The sequence below is a fragment of the Brienomyrus brachyistius genome, chromosome 16 (assembly GCF_023856365.1).
Source record: "Brienomyrus brachyistius isolate T26 chromosome 16, BBRACH_0.4, whole genome shotgun sequence".
Classification (NCBI taxonomy): Eukaryota; Metazoa; Chordata; class Actinopteri; order Osteoglossiformes; family Mormyridae; genus Brienomyrus; species Brienomyrus brachyistius.
Window position 1 is genome coordinate 949363 of NC_064548.1, and position 13667 is coordinate 963029.

Genomic DNA, 13667 nt, shown 5'->3' on the forward strand with positions numbered 1-13667 from the left:
TTCTTGCCCATCCTTGCATCTGTGCACTTTCTCACACATTCCACTGTCTGACATATTGTCTTTGTTGAGCAACAGTCTCGTGTTAGCTTGAGAAGAGCCTCTCATCTGACTCATGTACCGTACTATGGCTTAAAATCGGACACTTCTCATAGCTTGCTGCTGCTCCAGGTTGACATTCACTGCATGTGGCTCAGGTGGGGAGATGGGCTCCAAAGAAAGAGGCAGAAAACGGCAAGAGTGGCGCTCACGGTTGTGCCGGAATAGCTCAGTTGGGAGAACGTTAGACTGAAGATCTAAAGGTCCCTGGTTCAATCCCGGGTTCTGGCAGCACGTGACGTGAGTCTTGGAGCTCGTCTCCGCCTTGGGCTGCGATGTACCCGCTGGTTCCATGGTGTAATGGTTAGCACTCTGGGCTCTGAATCCAGCGATCCGAGTTCAAATCTCGGTGGGACCTGTCATGGGCTCAGTTTTGCGCCCCAAGGCGCACTCTTGCCCAAAAACGTTTCTTTTCCACTTTTTGCATGTGGTGTAGCCGACCTTTTCTGCCGCTTGGCCGGTTAGCTCAGCTGGTCAGAGCGTGGTGCTAATAACGCCAAGGTCATGGGTTCGATCCCCATACGGGCCACGCTTTCTCTTTCTCCCGGTGGTCGGAGTGCTTGGAGATCAGAGGTAAGGAAAATGAAAGTGTCCGACGTGATTATAAGAACACAGTCGTGCCAGATTCACCTGCGTCGTGGTGAGAAAAAGAAATGGAGGATACACGCATTTCTCTTAGCTGACAATTCTGCAGCAAGTGGACTGGCAAAGTGTACGTCTACATACACAATTTGCTCAAAGAGCGTAGTAGTTCTTGAAGAAAAATCCAACCCGCACTGTAAAACCATGCTGCCTTCTGGTGTTGTTTACAAGTTTCTGATGGAACGAGCTTTTTTGGAGGCATTTATTGGAAAAGTCGACGGAGTTGTCAAGCATCCCGAAGCAGCACTTCCACTAGAAGGTCCCAGAGTTCTTGTGCTTCAAGCACTTCAATTTATAAATACTCCGTTGATCTTAACAGTTGTGTGAAATGAGCTGTCATCGCTCCGTTTTTGCTTTATCAATTTTTCCGGTCTTTCGGCGGAAAGCCGGTCTCGTGTGTTTGCATGGGTGGTTCAGTGGTAGAATTCTCGCCTGCCACGCGGGAGGCTCGGGTTCGATTCCCGGCCAATGCAAAGCGGCTCTTTTAATAACTGTACACTCAGCGCTGAACTCCAGCTAATTCAGTCTTATCTCAAGACAGGTACGCCACATTTCCGCTCAACCCCTGGCAAGCGGAGCCCTGAGGCTGGCTCATTACAGTTCCCCTAGCTAAAAACTACACAGAGGCATCTCAGCTTCACACTTCTGACCGCCTTCTTGCCCATCCTTGCATCTGTGCACTTTCTCACACATTCCACTGTCTGACATATTGTCTTTGTTGAGCAACAGTCTCGTGTTAGCTTGAGAAGAGCCTCTCACCTGACTCGTGTACTGTACTATGGCTTAAAATCGGACACTTCTCATAGCTTGCTGCTACTCCAGGTTGACATTCACTGCATGTGGCTCAGGTGGGGAGATGGGCTCCAAAGAAAGAGGCAGAAAACGGCAAGAGTGGAGCTCACGGTTGTGCCGGAATAGCTCAGTTGGGAGAGCGTTAGACTGAAGATCTAAAAGTCCCTGGTTCAATCCCGGGTTCTGGCAGCACGTGACGTGAGTCTTGGAGCTCGTCTCCGCCTTGGGCTGCGATGTACCCGCTGGTTCCATGGTGTAATGGTTAGCACTCTGGGCTCTGAATCCAGCGATCCGAGTTCAAATCTCGGTGGGACCTGTCATGGGCTCAGTTTTGCGCCCCAAGGCGCACTCTTGCCCAAAAACGTTTCTTTTGCACTTTTTGCATGTGGTGTAGCCGACCTTTTCTGCCGCTTGGCTGGTTAGCTCAGCTGGTTAGAGCGTGGTGCTAATAACGCCAAGGTCATGGGATCGATCCCCATACGGGCCACGCTTTCTCTTTCTCCCGGTGGTCGGAGTGCTTGGAGATCAGAGGTAAGGAAAATGAAAGTGTCCGACGTGATTATAAGAACACAGTCGTGCCAGATTCACCTGCGTCGTGGTGAGAAAAAGAAATGGAGGATACACGCATTTCTCTTAGCTGACAATTCTGCAGCAAGTGGACTGGCAAAGTGTACGTCTACATACACAATTTGCTCAAAGAGCGTAGTAGTTCTTGAAGAAAAATCCAACCCGCACTGTAAAACCATGCTGCCTTCTGGTGTTGTTTACAAGTTTCTGATGGAACGAGCTTTTTTGGAGGCATTTATTGGAAAAGTCGACGGAGTTGTCAAGCATCCCGAAGCAGCACTTCCACTAGAAGGTCCCAGAGTTCTTGTGCTTCAAGCACTTCAATTTATAAATACTCCGTTGATCTTAACAGTTGTGTGAAATGAGCTGTCATCGCTCCGTTTTTGCTTTAGCAATTTTTCCGGTCTTTCGGCGGAAAGCCGGTCTCGTGTGTTTGCATGGGTGGTTCAGTGGTAGAATTCTCGCCTGCCACGCGGGAGGCCCGGGTTCGATTCCCGGCCAATGCAAAGCCGCTCTTTTAATAACTGTACACTCAGCGCTGAACTCCAGCTAATTCAGTCTTATCTCAAGACAGGTACTCCACATTTCCGCTCAACCCCTGGCAAGCGGAGCCCTGAGGCTGGCTCATTACAGTTCCCCTAGCTAAAAACTACACAGAGGCATCTCAGCTTCACACTTCTGACCGCCTTCTTGCCCATCCTTGCATCTGTGCACTTTCTCACACATTCCACTGTCTGACATATTGTCTTTGTTGAGCAACAGTCTCGTGTTAGCTTGAGAAGAGCCTCTCATCTGACTCATGTACCGTACTATGGCTTAAAATCGGACACTTCTCATAGCTTGCTGCTGCTCCAGGTTGACATTCACTGCATGTGGCTCAGGTGGGGAGATGGGCTCCAAAGAAAGAGGCAGAAAACGGCAAGAGTGGCGCTCACGGTTGTGCCGGAATAGCTCAGTTGGGAGAACGTTAGACTGAAGATCTAAAGGTCCCTGGTTCAATCCCGGGTTCTGGCAGCACGTGACGTGAGTCTTGGAGCTCGTCTCCGCCTTGGGCTGCGATGTACCCGCTGGTTCCATGGTGTAATGGTTAGCACTCTGGGCTCTGAATCCAGCGATCCAAGTTCAAATCTCGGTGGGACCTGTCATGGGCTCAGTTTTGCGCCCCAAGGCGCACTCTTGCCCAAAAACGTTTCTTTTGCACTTTTTGCATGTGGTGTAGCCGACCTTTTCTGCCGCTTGGCCGGTTAGCTCAGCTGCTTAGAGCGTGGTGCTAATAACGCCAAGGTCATGGGATCGATCCCCATACGGGCCACGCTTTCTCTTTCTCCCGGTGGTCGGAGTGCTTGGAGATCAGAGGTAAGGAAAATGAAAGTGTCCGACGTGATTATAAGAACACAGTCGTGCCAGATTCACCTGCGTCGTGGTGAGAAAAAGAAATGGAGGATACACGCATTTCTCTTAGCTGACAATTCTGCAGCAAGTGGACTGGCAAAGTGTACGTCTACATACACAATTTGCTCAAAGAGCGTAGTAGTTCTTGAAGAAAAATCCAACCCGCACTGTAAAACCATGCTGCCTTCTGGTGTTGTTTACAAGTTTCTGATGGAACGAGCTTTTTTGGAGGCATTTATTGGAAAAGTCGACGGAGTTGTCAAGCATCCCGAAGCAGCACTTCCACTAGAAGGTCCCAGAGTTCTTGTGCTTCAAGCACTTCAATTTATAAATACTCCGTTGATCTTAACAGTTGTGTGAAATGAGCTGTCATCGCTCCGTTTTTGCTTTAGCAATTTTTCCGGTCTTTCGGCGGAAAGCCGGTCTCGTGTGTTTGCATGGGTGGTTCAGTGGTAGAATTCTCGCCTGCCACGCGGGAGGCCCGGGTTCGATTCCCGGCCAATGCAAAGCCGCTCTTTTAATAACTGTACACTCAGCGCTGAACTCCAGCTAATTCAGTCTTATCTCAAGACAGGTACTCCACATTTCCGCTCAACCCCTGGCAAGCGGAGCCCTGAGGCTGGCTCATTACAGTTCCCCTAGCTAAAAACTACACAGAGGCATCTCAGCTTCACACTTCTGACCGCCTTCTTGCCCATCCTTGCATCTGTGCACTTTCTCACACATTCCACTGTCTGACATATTGTCTTTGTTGAGCAACAGTCTCGTGTTAGCTTGAGAAGAGCCTCTCATCTGACTCATGTACCGTACTATGGCTTAAAATCGGACACTTCTCATAGCTTGCTGCTGCTCCAGGTTGACATTCACTGCATGTGGCTCAGGTGGGGAGATGGGCTCCAAAGAAAGAGGCAGAAAACGGCAAGAGTGGCGCTCACGGTTGTGCCGGAATAGCTCAGTTGGGAGAACGTTAGACTGAAGATCTAAAGGTCCCTGGTTCAATCCCGGGTTCTGGCAGCACGTGACGTGAGTCTTGGAGCTCGTCTCCGCCTTGGGCTGCGATGTACCCGCTGGTTCCATGGTGTAATGGTTAGCACTCTGGGCTCTGAATCCAGCGATCCAAGTTCAAATCTCGGTGGGACCTGTCATGGGCTCAGTTTTGCGCCCCAAGGCGCACTCTTGCCCAAAAACGTTTCTTTTGCACTTTTTGCATGTGGTGTAGCCGACCTTTTCTGCCGCTTGGCCGGTTAGCTCAGCTGGTCAGAGCGTGGTGCTAATAACGCCAAGGTCATGGGTTCGATCCCCATACGGGCCACGCTTTCTCTTTCTCCCGGTGGTCGGAGTGCTTGGAGATCAGAGGTAAGGAAAATGAAAGTGTCCGACGTGATTATAAGAACACAGTCGTGCCAGATTCACCTGCGTCGTGGTGAGAAAAAGAAATGGAGGATACACGCATTTCTCTTAGCTGACAATTCTGCAGCAAGTGGACTGGCAAAGTGTACGTCTACATACACAATTTGCTCAAAGAGCGTAGTAGTTCTTGAAGAAAAATCCAACCCGCACTGTAAAACCATGCTGCCTTCTGGTGTTGTTTACAAGTTTCTGATGGAACGAGCTTTTTTGGAGGCATTTATTGGAAAAGTCGACGGAGTTGTCAAGCATCCCGAAGCAGCACTTCCACTAGAAGGTCCCAGAGTTCTTGTGCTTCAAGCACTTCAATTTATAAATACTCCGTTGATCTTAACAGTTGTGTGAAATGAGCTGTCATCACTCCGTTTTTGCTTTAGCAATTTTTCCGGTCTTTCGGCGGAAAGCCGGTCTCGTGTGTTTGCATGGGTGGTTCAGTGGTAGAATTCTCGCCTGCCACGCGGGAGGCCCGGGTTCGATTCCCGGCCAATGCAAAGCGGCTCTTTTAATAACTGTACACTCAGCGCTGAACTCCAGCTAATTCAGTCTTATCTCAAGACAGGTACTCCACATTTCCGCTCAACCCCTGGCAAGCGGAGCCCTGAGGCTGGCTCATTACAGTTCCCCTAGCTAAAAACTACACAGAGGCATCTCAGCTTCACACTTCTGACCGCCTTTTTGCCCATCCTTGCATCTGTGCACTTTCTCACACATTCCACTGTCTGACATATTGTCTTTGTTGAGCAACAGTCTCGTGTTAGCTTGAGAAGAGCCTCTCACCTGACTCGTGTACTGTACTATGGCTTAAAATCGGACACTTCTCATAGCTTGCTGCTACTCCAGGTTGACATTCACTGCATGTGGCTCAGGTGGGGAGATGGGCTCCAAAGAAAGAGGCAGAAAACGGCAAGAGTGGAGCTCACGGTTGTGCCGGAATAGCTCAGTTGGTAGAGCATTAGACTGAAGATCTAAAGGTCCCTGGTTCAATCCCGGGTTCTGGCAGCACGTGACGTGAGTCTTGGAGCTCGTCTCCGCCTTGGGCTGCGATGTACCCGCTGGTTCCATGGTGTGATGGTTAGCACTCTGGGCTCTGAATCCAGCGATCCGAGTTCAAATCTCGGTGGGACCTGTCATGGGCTCAGTTTTGCGCCCCAAGGCGCACTCTTGCCCAAAAACGTTTCTTTTGCACTTTTTGCATGTGGTGTAGCCGACCTTTTCTGCCGCTTGGCCGGTTAGCTCAGCTGGTTAGAGCGTGGTGCTAATAACGCGAAGGTCATGGGCTCGATCCCCATATGGGCCACGCTTTCTCTTTTTCCCGGTGGTCGGAGTGCTTGGAGATCAGAGGTAAGGAAAATGAAAGTTTCCGACGTGATTATAAGAACACAGTCGTGCCAGATTCACCTGCGTCGTGGTGAGAAAAAGAAATGGAGGATACACGCATTTCTCTTAGCTGACAATTCTGCAGCAAGTGGACTGGCAAAGTGTACGTCTACATACACAATTTGCTCAAAGAGCGTAGTAGTTCTTGAAGAAAAATCCAACCCGCACTGTAAAACCATGCTGCCTTCTGGTGTTGTTTACAAGTTTCTGATGGAACGAGCTTTTTTGGAGGCATTTATTGGAAAAGTCGACGGAGTTGTCAAGCATCCCGAAGCAGCACTTCCACTAGAAGGTCCCAGAGTTCTTGTGCTTCAAGCACTTCAATTTATAAATACTCCGTTGATCTTAACAGTTGTGTGAAATGAGCTGTCATCACTTCGTTTTTGCTTTAGCAATTTTTCCGGTCTTTCGGCGGAAAGCCGGTCTCGTGTGTTTGCATGGGTGGTTCAGTGGTAGAATTCTCGCCTGCCACGCGGGAGGCCCGGGTTCGATTCCCGGCCAATGCAAAGCGGCTCTTTTAATAACTGTACACTCAGCGCTGAACTCCAGCTAATTCAGTCTTATCTCAAGACAGGTACTCCACATTTCCGCTCAACCCCTGGCAAGCGGAGCCCTGAGGCTGGCTCATTACAGTTCCCCTAGCTAAAAACTACACAGAGGCATCTCAGCTTCACACTTCTGACCGCCTTCTTGCCCATCCTTGCATCTGTGCACTTTCTCACACATTCCACTGTCTGACATATTGTCTTTGTTGAGCAACAGTCTCGTGTTAGCTTGAGAAGAGCCTCTCACCTGACTCGTGTACTGTACTATGGCTTAAAATCGGACACTTCTCATAGCTTGCTGCTACTCCAGGTTGACATTCACTGCATGTGGCTCAGGTGGGGAGATGGGCTCCAAAGAAAGAGGCAGAAAACGGCAAGAGTGGAGCTCACGGTTGTGCCGGAATAGCTCAGTTGGGAGAGCGTTAGACTGAAGATCTAAAAGTCCCTGGTTCAATCCCGGGTTCTGGCAGCACGTGACGTGAGTCTTGGAGCTCGTCTCCGCCTTGGGCTGCGATGTACCCGCTGGTTCCATGGTGTAATGGTTAGCACTCTGGGCTCTGAATCCAGCGATCCGAGTTCAAATCTCGGTGGGACCTGTCATGGGCTCAGTTTTGCGCCCCAAGGCGCACTCTTGCCCAAAAACGTTTCTTTTGCACTTTTTGCATGTGGTGTAGCCGACCTTTTCTGCCGCTTGGCTGGTTAGCTCAGCTGGTTAGAGCGTGGTGCTAATAACGCCAAGGTCATGGGTTCGATCCCCATACGGGCCACGCTTTCTCTTTCTCCCGGTGGTCGGAGTGCTTGGAGATCAGAGGTAAGGAAAATGAAAGTGTCCGACGTGATTATAAGAACACAGTCGTGCCAGATTCACCTGCGTCGTGGTGAGAAAAAGAAATGGAGGATACACGCATTTCTCTTAGCTGACAATTCTGCAGCAAGTGGACTGGCAAAGTGTACGTCTACATACACAATTTGCTCAAAGAGCGTAGTAGTTCTTGAAGAAAAATCCAACCCGCACTGTAAAACCATGCTGCCTTCTGGTGTTGTTTACAAGTTTCTGATGGAACGAGCTTTTTTGGAGGCATTTATTGGAAAAGTCGACGGAGTTGTCAAGCATCCCGAAGCAGCACTTCCACTAGAAGGTCCCAGAGTTCTTGTGCTTCAAGCACTTCAATTTATAAATACTCCGTTGATCTTAACAGTTGTGTGAAATGAGCTGTCATCACTCCGTTTTTGCTTTAGCAATTTTTCCGGTCTTTCGGCGGAAAGCCGGTCTCGTGTGTTTGCATGGGTGGTTCAGTGGTAGAATTCTCGCCTGCCACGCGGGAGGCCCGGGTTCGATTCCCGGCCAATGCAAAGCGGCTCTTTTAATAACTGTACACTCAGCGCTGAACTCCAGCTAATTCAGTCTTATCTCAAGACAGGTACTCCACATTTCCGCTCAACCCCTGGCAAGCGGAGCCCTGAGGCTGGCTCATTACAGTTCCCCTAGCTAAAAACTACACAGAGGCATCTCAGCTTCACACTTCTGACCGCCTTCTTGCCCATCCTTGCATCTGTGCACTTTCTCACACATTCCACTGTCTGACATATTGTCTTTGTTGAGCAACAGTCTCGTGTTAGCTTGAGAAGAGCCTCTCACCTGACTCGTGTACTGTACTATGGCTTAAAATCGGACACTTCTCATAGCTTGCTGCTACTCCAGGTTGACATTCACTGCATGTGGCTCAGGTGGGGAGATGGGCTCCAAAGAAAGAGGCAGAAAACGGCAAGAGTGGAGCTCACGGTTGTGCCGGAATAGCTCAGTTGGGAGAGCGTTAGACTGAAGATCTAAAAGTCCCTGGTTCAATCCCGGGTTCTGGCAGCACGTGACGTGAGTCTTGGAGCTCGTCTCCGCCTTGGGCTGCGATGTACCCGCTGGTTCCATGGTGTAATGGTTAGCACTCTGGGCTCTGAATCCAGCGATCCGAGTTCAAATCTCGGTGGGACCTGTCATGGGCTCAGTTTTGCGCCCCAAGGCGCACTCTTGCCCAAAAACGTTTCTTTTGCACTTTTTGCATGTGGTGTAGCCGACCTTTTCTGCCGCTTGGCTGGTTAGCTCAGCTGGTTAGAGCGTGGTGCTAATAACACCAAGGTCATGGGTTCGATCCCCATACGGGCCACGCTTTCTCTTTCTCCCGGTGGTCGGAGTGCTTGGAGATCAGAGGTAAGGAAAATGAAAGTGTCCGACGTGATTATAAGAACACAGTCGTGCCAGATTCACCTGCGTCGTGGTGAGAAAAAGAAATGGAGGATACACGCATTTCTCTTAGCTGACAATTCTGCAGCAAGTGGACTGGCAAAGTGTACGTCTACATACACAATTTGCTCAAAGAGCGTAGTAGTTCTTGAAGAAAAATCCAACCCGCACTGTAAAACCATGCTGCCTTCTGGTGTTGTTTACAAGTTTCTGATGGAACGAGCTTTTTTGGAGGCATTTATTGGAAAAGTCGACGGAGTTGTCAAGCATCCCGAAGCAGCACTTCCACTAGAAGGTCCCAGAGTTCTTGTGCTTCAAGCACTTCAATTTATAAATACTCCGTTGATCTTAACAGTTGTGTGAAATGAGCTGTCATCGCTCCGTTTTTGCTTTATCAATTTTTCCGGTCTTTCGGCGGAAAGCCGGTCTCGTGTGTTTGCATGGGTGGTTCAGTGGTAGAATTCTCGCCTGCCACGCGGGAGGCCCGGGTTCGATTCCCGGCCAATGCAAAGCGGCTCTTTTAATAACTGTACACTCAGCGCTGAACTCCAGCTAATTCAGTCTTATCTCAAGACAGGTACTCCACATTTCCGCTCAACCCCTGGCAAGCGGAGCCCTGAGGCTGGCTCATTACAGTTCCCCTAGCTAAAAACTACACAGAGGCATCTCAGCTTCACACTTCTGACCGCCTTCTTGCCCATCCTTGCATCTGTGCACTTTCTCACACATTCCACTGTCTGACATATTGTCTTTGTTGAGCAACAGTCTCGTGTTAGCTTGAGAAGAGCCTCTCACCTGACTCGTGTACCGTACTATGGCTTAAAATCAGACACTTCTCATAGCTTGCTGCTGCTCCAGGTTGACATTCACTGCATGTGGCTCAGGTGGGGAGATGGGCTCCAAAGAAAGAGGCAGAAAACGGCAAGAGTGGAGCTCACGGTTGTGCCAGAATAGCTCAGTTGGGAGAGCGTTAGATTGAAGATCTAAAGCTTCCTGGTTCAATCCCGGGTTCTGGCAGCACGTGACGTGAGTCTTGGAGCTCGTCTCCGCCTTGGGCTGCGATGTACCCGCTGGTTCCATGGTGTAATGGTTAGCTCTCTGGGCTCTGAATCCAGCGATCCGAGTTCAAATCTCGGTGGGACCTGTCATGGGCTCAGTTTTGCGCCCCAAGGCGCACTCTTGCCCAAAAACGTTTCTTTTGCACTTTTTACATGTGGTGTAGCCGACCTTTTCTGCCGCTTGGCCGGTTAGCTCAGCTGGTTAGAGCGTGGTGCTAATAACGCCAAGGTCATGGGTTCGATCCCCATACGGGCCACGCTTTCTCTTTCTCCCGGTGGTCGGAGTGCTTGGAGATCAGAGGTAAGGAAAATGAAAGTGTCCGACGTGATTATAAGAACACAGTCGTGCCAGATTCACCTGCGTCGTGGTGAGAAAAAGAAATGGAGGATACACGCATTTCTCTTTGCTGACAATTCTGCAGCAAGTGGACTGGCAAAGTGTACGTCTACATACACAATTTGCTCAAAGAGCGTAGTAGTTCTTGAAGAAAAATCCAACCCGCACTGTAAAACCATGCTGCCTTCTGGTGTTGTTTACAAGTTTCTGATGGAACGAGCTTTTTTGGAGGCATTTATTGGAAAAGTCGACGGAGTTGTCAAGCATCCCGAAGCAGCACTTCCACTAGAAGGTCCCAGAGTTCTTGTGCTTCAAGCACTTCAATTTATAAATACTCCGTTGATCTTAACAGTTGTGTGAAATGAGCTGTCATCGCTCCGTTTTTGCTTTAGCAATTTTTCCGGTCTTTCGGCGGAAAGCCGGTCTCGTGTGTTTGCATGGGTGGTTCAGTGGTAGAATTCTCGCCTGCCACGCGGGAGGCCCGGGTTCGATTCCCGGCCAATGCAAAGCGGCTCTTTTAATAACTGTACACTCAGCGCTGAACTCCAGCTAATTCAGTCTTATCTCAAGACAGGTACTCCACATTTCCGCTCAACCCCTGGCAAGCGGAGCCCTGAGGCTGGCTCATTACAGTTCCCCTAGCTAAAAACTACACAGAGGCATCTCAGCTTCACACTTCTGACCGCCTTCTTGCCCATCCTTGCATCTGTGCACTTTCTCACACATTCCACTGTCTGACATATTGTCTTTGTTGAGCAACAGTCTCGTGTTAGCTTGAGAAGAGCCTCTCACCTGACTCGTGTACCGTACTATGGCTTAAAATCAGACACTTCTCATAGCTTGCTGCTGCTCCAGGTTGACATTCACTGCATGTGGCTCAGGTAGGGAGATGGGCTCCAAAGAAAGAGGCAGAAAACGGCAAGAGTGGAGCTCACGGTTGTGCCAGAATAGCTCAGTTGGGAGAGCGTTAGATTGAAGATCTAAAGCTTCCTGGTTCAATCCCGGGTTCTGGCAGCACGTGACGTGAGTCTTGGAGCTCGTCTCCGCCTTGGGCTGCGATGTACCCGCTGGTTCCATGGTGTAATGGTTAGCTCTCTGGGCTCTGAATCCAGCGATCCGAGTTCAAATCTCGGTGGGACCTGTCATGGGCTCAGTTTTGCGCCCCAAGGCGCACTCTTGCCCAAAAACGTTTCTTTTGCACTTTTTACATGTGGTGTAGCCGACCTTTTCTGCCGCTTGGCCGGTTAGCTCAGCTGGTTAGAGCGTGGTGCTAATAACGCCAAGGTCATGGGTTCGATCCCCATACGGGCCACGCTTTCTCTTTCTCCCGGTGGTCGGAGTGCTTGGAGATCAGAGGTAAGGAAAATGAAAGTGTCCGACGTGATTATAAGAACACAGTCGTGCCAGATTCACCTGCGTCGTGGTGAGAAAAAGAAATGGAGGATACACGCATTTCTCTTAGCTGACAATTCTGCAGCAAGTGGACTGGCAAAGTGTACGTCTACATACACAATTTGCTCAAAGAGCGTAGTAGTTCTTGAAGAAAAATCCAACCCGCACTGTAAAACCATGCTGCCTTCTGGTGTTGTTTACAAGTTTCTGATGGAACGAGCTTTTTTGGAGGCATTTATTGGAAAAGTCGACGGAGTTGTCAAGCATCCCGAAGCAGCACTTCCACTAGAAGGTCCCAGAGTTCTTGTGCTTCAAGCACTTCAATTTATAAATACTCCGTTGATCTTAACAGTTGTGTGAAATGAGCTGTCATCGCTCCGTTTTTGCTTTAGCAATTTTTCCGGTCTTTCGGCGGAAAGCCGGTCTCGTGTGTTTGCATGGGTGGTTCAGTGGTAGAATTCTCGCCTGCCACGCGGGAGGCCCGGGTTCGATTCCCGGCCAATGCAAAGCGGCTCTTTTAATAACTGTACACTCAGCGCTGAACTCCAGCTAATTCAGTCTTATCTCAAGACAGGTACTCCACATTTCCGCTCAACCCCTGGCAAGCGGAGCCCTGAGGCTGGCTCATTACAGTTCCCCTAGCTAAAAACTACACAGAGGCATCTCAGCTTCACACTTCTGACCGCCTTCTTGCCCATCCTTGCATCTGTGCACTTTCTCACACATTCCACTGTCTGACATATTGTCTTTGTTGAGCAACAGTCTCGTGTTAGCTTGAGAAGAGCCTCTCACCTGACTCGTGTACCGTACTATGGCTTAAAATCGGACACTTCTCATAGCTTGCTGCTGCTCCAGGTTGACATTCACTGCATGTGGCTCAGGTGGGGAGATGGGCTCCAAAGAAAGAGGCAGAAAACGGCAAGAGTGGAGCTCACGGTTGTGCCGGAATAGCTCAGTTGGTAGAGCGTTAGACTGAAGATCTAAAGGTCCCTGGTTCAATCCCGGGTTCTGGCAGCACGTGACGTGAGTCTTGGAGCTCGTCTCCGCCTTGGGCTGCGATGTACCCGCTGGTTCCATGGTGTGATGGTTAGCACTCTGGGCTCTGAATCCAGCGATCCGAGTTCAAATCTCGGTGGGACCTGTCATGGGCTCAGTTTTGCGCCCCAAGGCGCACTCTTGCCCAAAAACGTTTCTTTTGCACTTTTTGCATGTGGTGTAGCCGACCTTTTCTGCCGCTTGGCCGGTTAGCTCAGCTGGTTAGAGCGTGGTGCTAATAACGCGAAGGTCATGGGCTCGATCCCCATACGGGCCACGCTTTCTCTTTCTCCCGGTGGTCGGAGTGCTTGGAGATCAGAGGTAAGGAAAATGAAAGTGTCCGACGTGATTATAAGAACACAGTCGTGCCAGATTCACCTGCGTCGTGGTGAGAAAAAGAAATGGAGGATACACGCATTTCTCTTAGCTGACAATTCTGCAGCAAGTGGACTGGCAAAGTGTACGTCTACATACACAATTTGCTCAAAGAGCGTAGTAGTTCTTGAAGAAAAATCCAACCCGCACTGTAAAACCATGCTGCCTTCTGGTGTTGTTTACAAGTTTCTGATGGAACGAGCTTTTTTGGAGGCATTTATTGGAAAAGTCGACGGAGTTGTCAAGCATCCCGAAGCAGCACTTCCACTAGAAGGTCCCAGAGTTCTTGTGCTTCAAGCACTTCAATTTATAAATACTCCGTTGATCTTAACAGTTGTGTGAAATGAGCTGTCATCACTCCGTTTTTGCTTTAGCAATTTTTCCGGTCTTTCGGCGGAAAGCCGGTCTCGTGTGTT

The 13667-nt window shown here is 49.7% G+C and overlaps 10 non-coding genes across 10 annotated transcripts; all 10 read left to right on the forward strand.

The window, feature by feature from the left end:
- The first annotated feature begins 382 nt into the window (after window positions 1–382).
- Window positions 383–454, forward strand: trnaq-cug (transfer RNA glutamine (anticodon CUG)). Its single transcript has one exon. It is a non-coding gene; the product is annotated as a tRNA-Gln (tRNA).
- Window positions 455–551: 97 nt separating this feature from the next.
- Window positions 552–625, forward strand: trnai-aau (transfer RNA isoleucine (anticodon AAU)). Its single transcript has one exon. It is a non-coding gene; the product is annotated as a tRNA-Ile (tRNA).
- Window positions 626–1774: 1149 nt separating this feature from the next.
- Window positions 1775–1846, forward strand: trnaq-cug (transfer RNA glutamine (anticodon CUG)). The gene has a single exon. It is a non-coding gene; the product is annotated as a tRNA-Gln (tRNA).
- Window positions 1847–4727: 2881 nt separating this feature from the next.
- trnai-aau (transfer RNA isoleucine (anticodon AAU)) lies at window positions 4728–4801 on the forward strand. The gene has a single exon. It is a non-coding gene; the product is annotated as a tRNA-Ile (tRNA).
- A 1021-nt stretch (window positions 4802–5822) lies between these two features.
- Window positions 5823–5895, forward strand: trnaf-gaa (transfer RNA phenylalanine (anticodon GAA)). The gene has a single exon. It is a non-coding gene; the product is annotated as a tRNA-Phe (tRNA).
- A 1447-nt stretch (window positions 5896–7342) lies between these two features.
- On the forward strand, window positions 7343–7414 carry trnaq-cug (transfer RNA glutamine (anticodon CUG)). Its single transcript has one exon. It is a non-coding gene; the product is annotated as a tRNA-Gln (tRNA).
- A 1320-nt stretch (window positions 7415–8734) lies between these two features.
- On the forward strand, window positions 8735–8806 carry trnaq-cug (transfer RNA glutamine (anticodon CUG)). Its single transcript has one exon. It is a non-coding gene; the product is annotated as a tRNA-Gln (tRNA).
- Window positions 8807–10295: 1489 nt separating this feature from the next.
- Window positions 10296–10369, forward strand: trnai-aau (transfer RNA isoleucine (anticodon AAU)). The gene has a single exon. It is a non-coding gene; the product is annotated as a tRNA-Ile (tRNA).
- Window positions 10370–11687: 1318 nt separating this feature from the next.
- trnai-aau (transfer RNA isoleucine (anticodon AAU)) lies at window positions 11688–11761 on the forward strand. The gene has a single exon. It is a non-coding gene; the product is annotated as a tRNA-Ile (tRNA).
- A 1021-nt stretch (window positions 11762–12782) lies between these two features.
- trnaf-gaa (transfer RNA phenylalanine (anticodon GAA)) lies at window positions 12783–12855 on the forward strand. Its single transcript has one exon. It is a non-coding gene; the product is annotated as a tRNA-Phe (tRNA).
- Window positions 12856–13667: the final 812 nt, after the last annotated feature.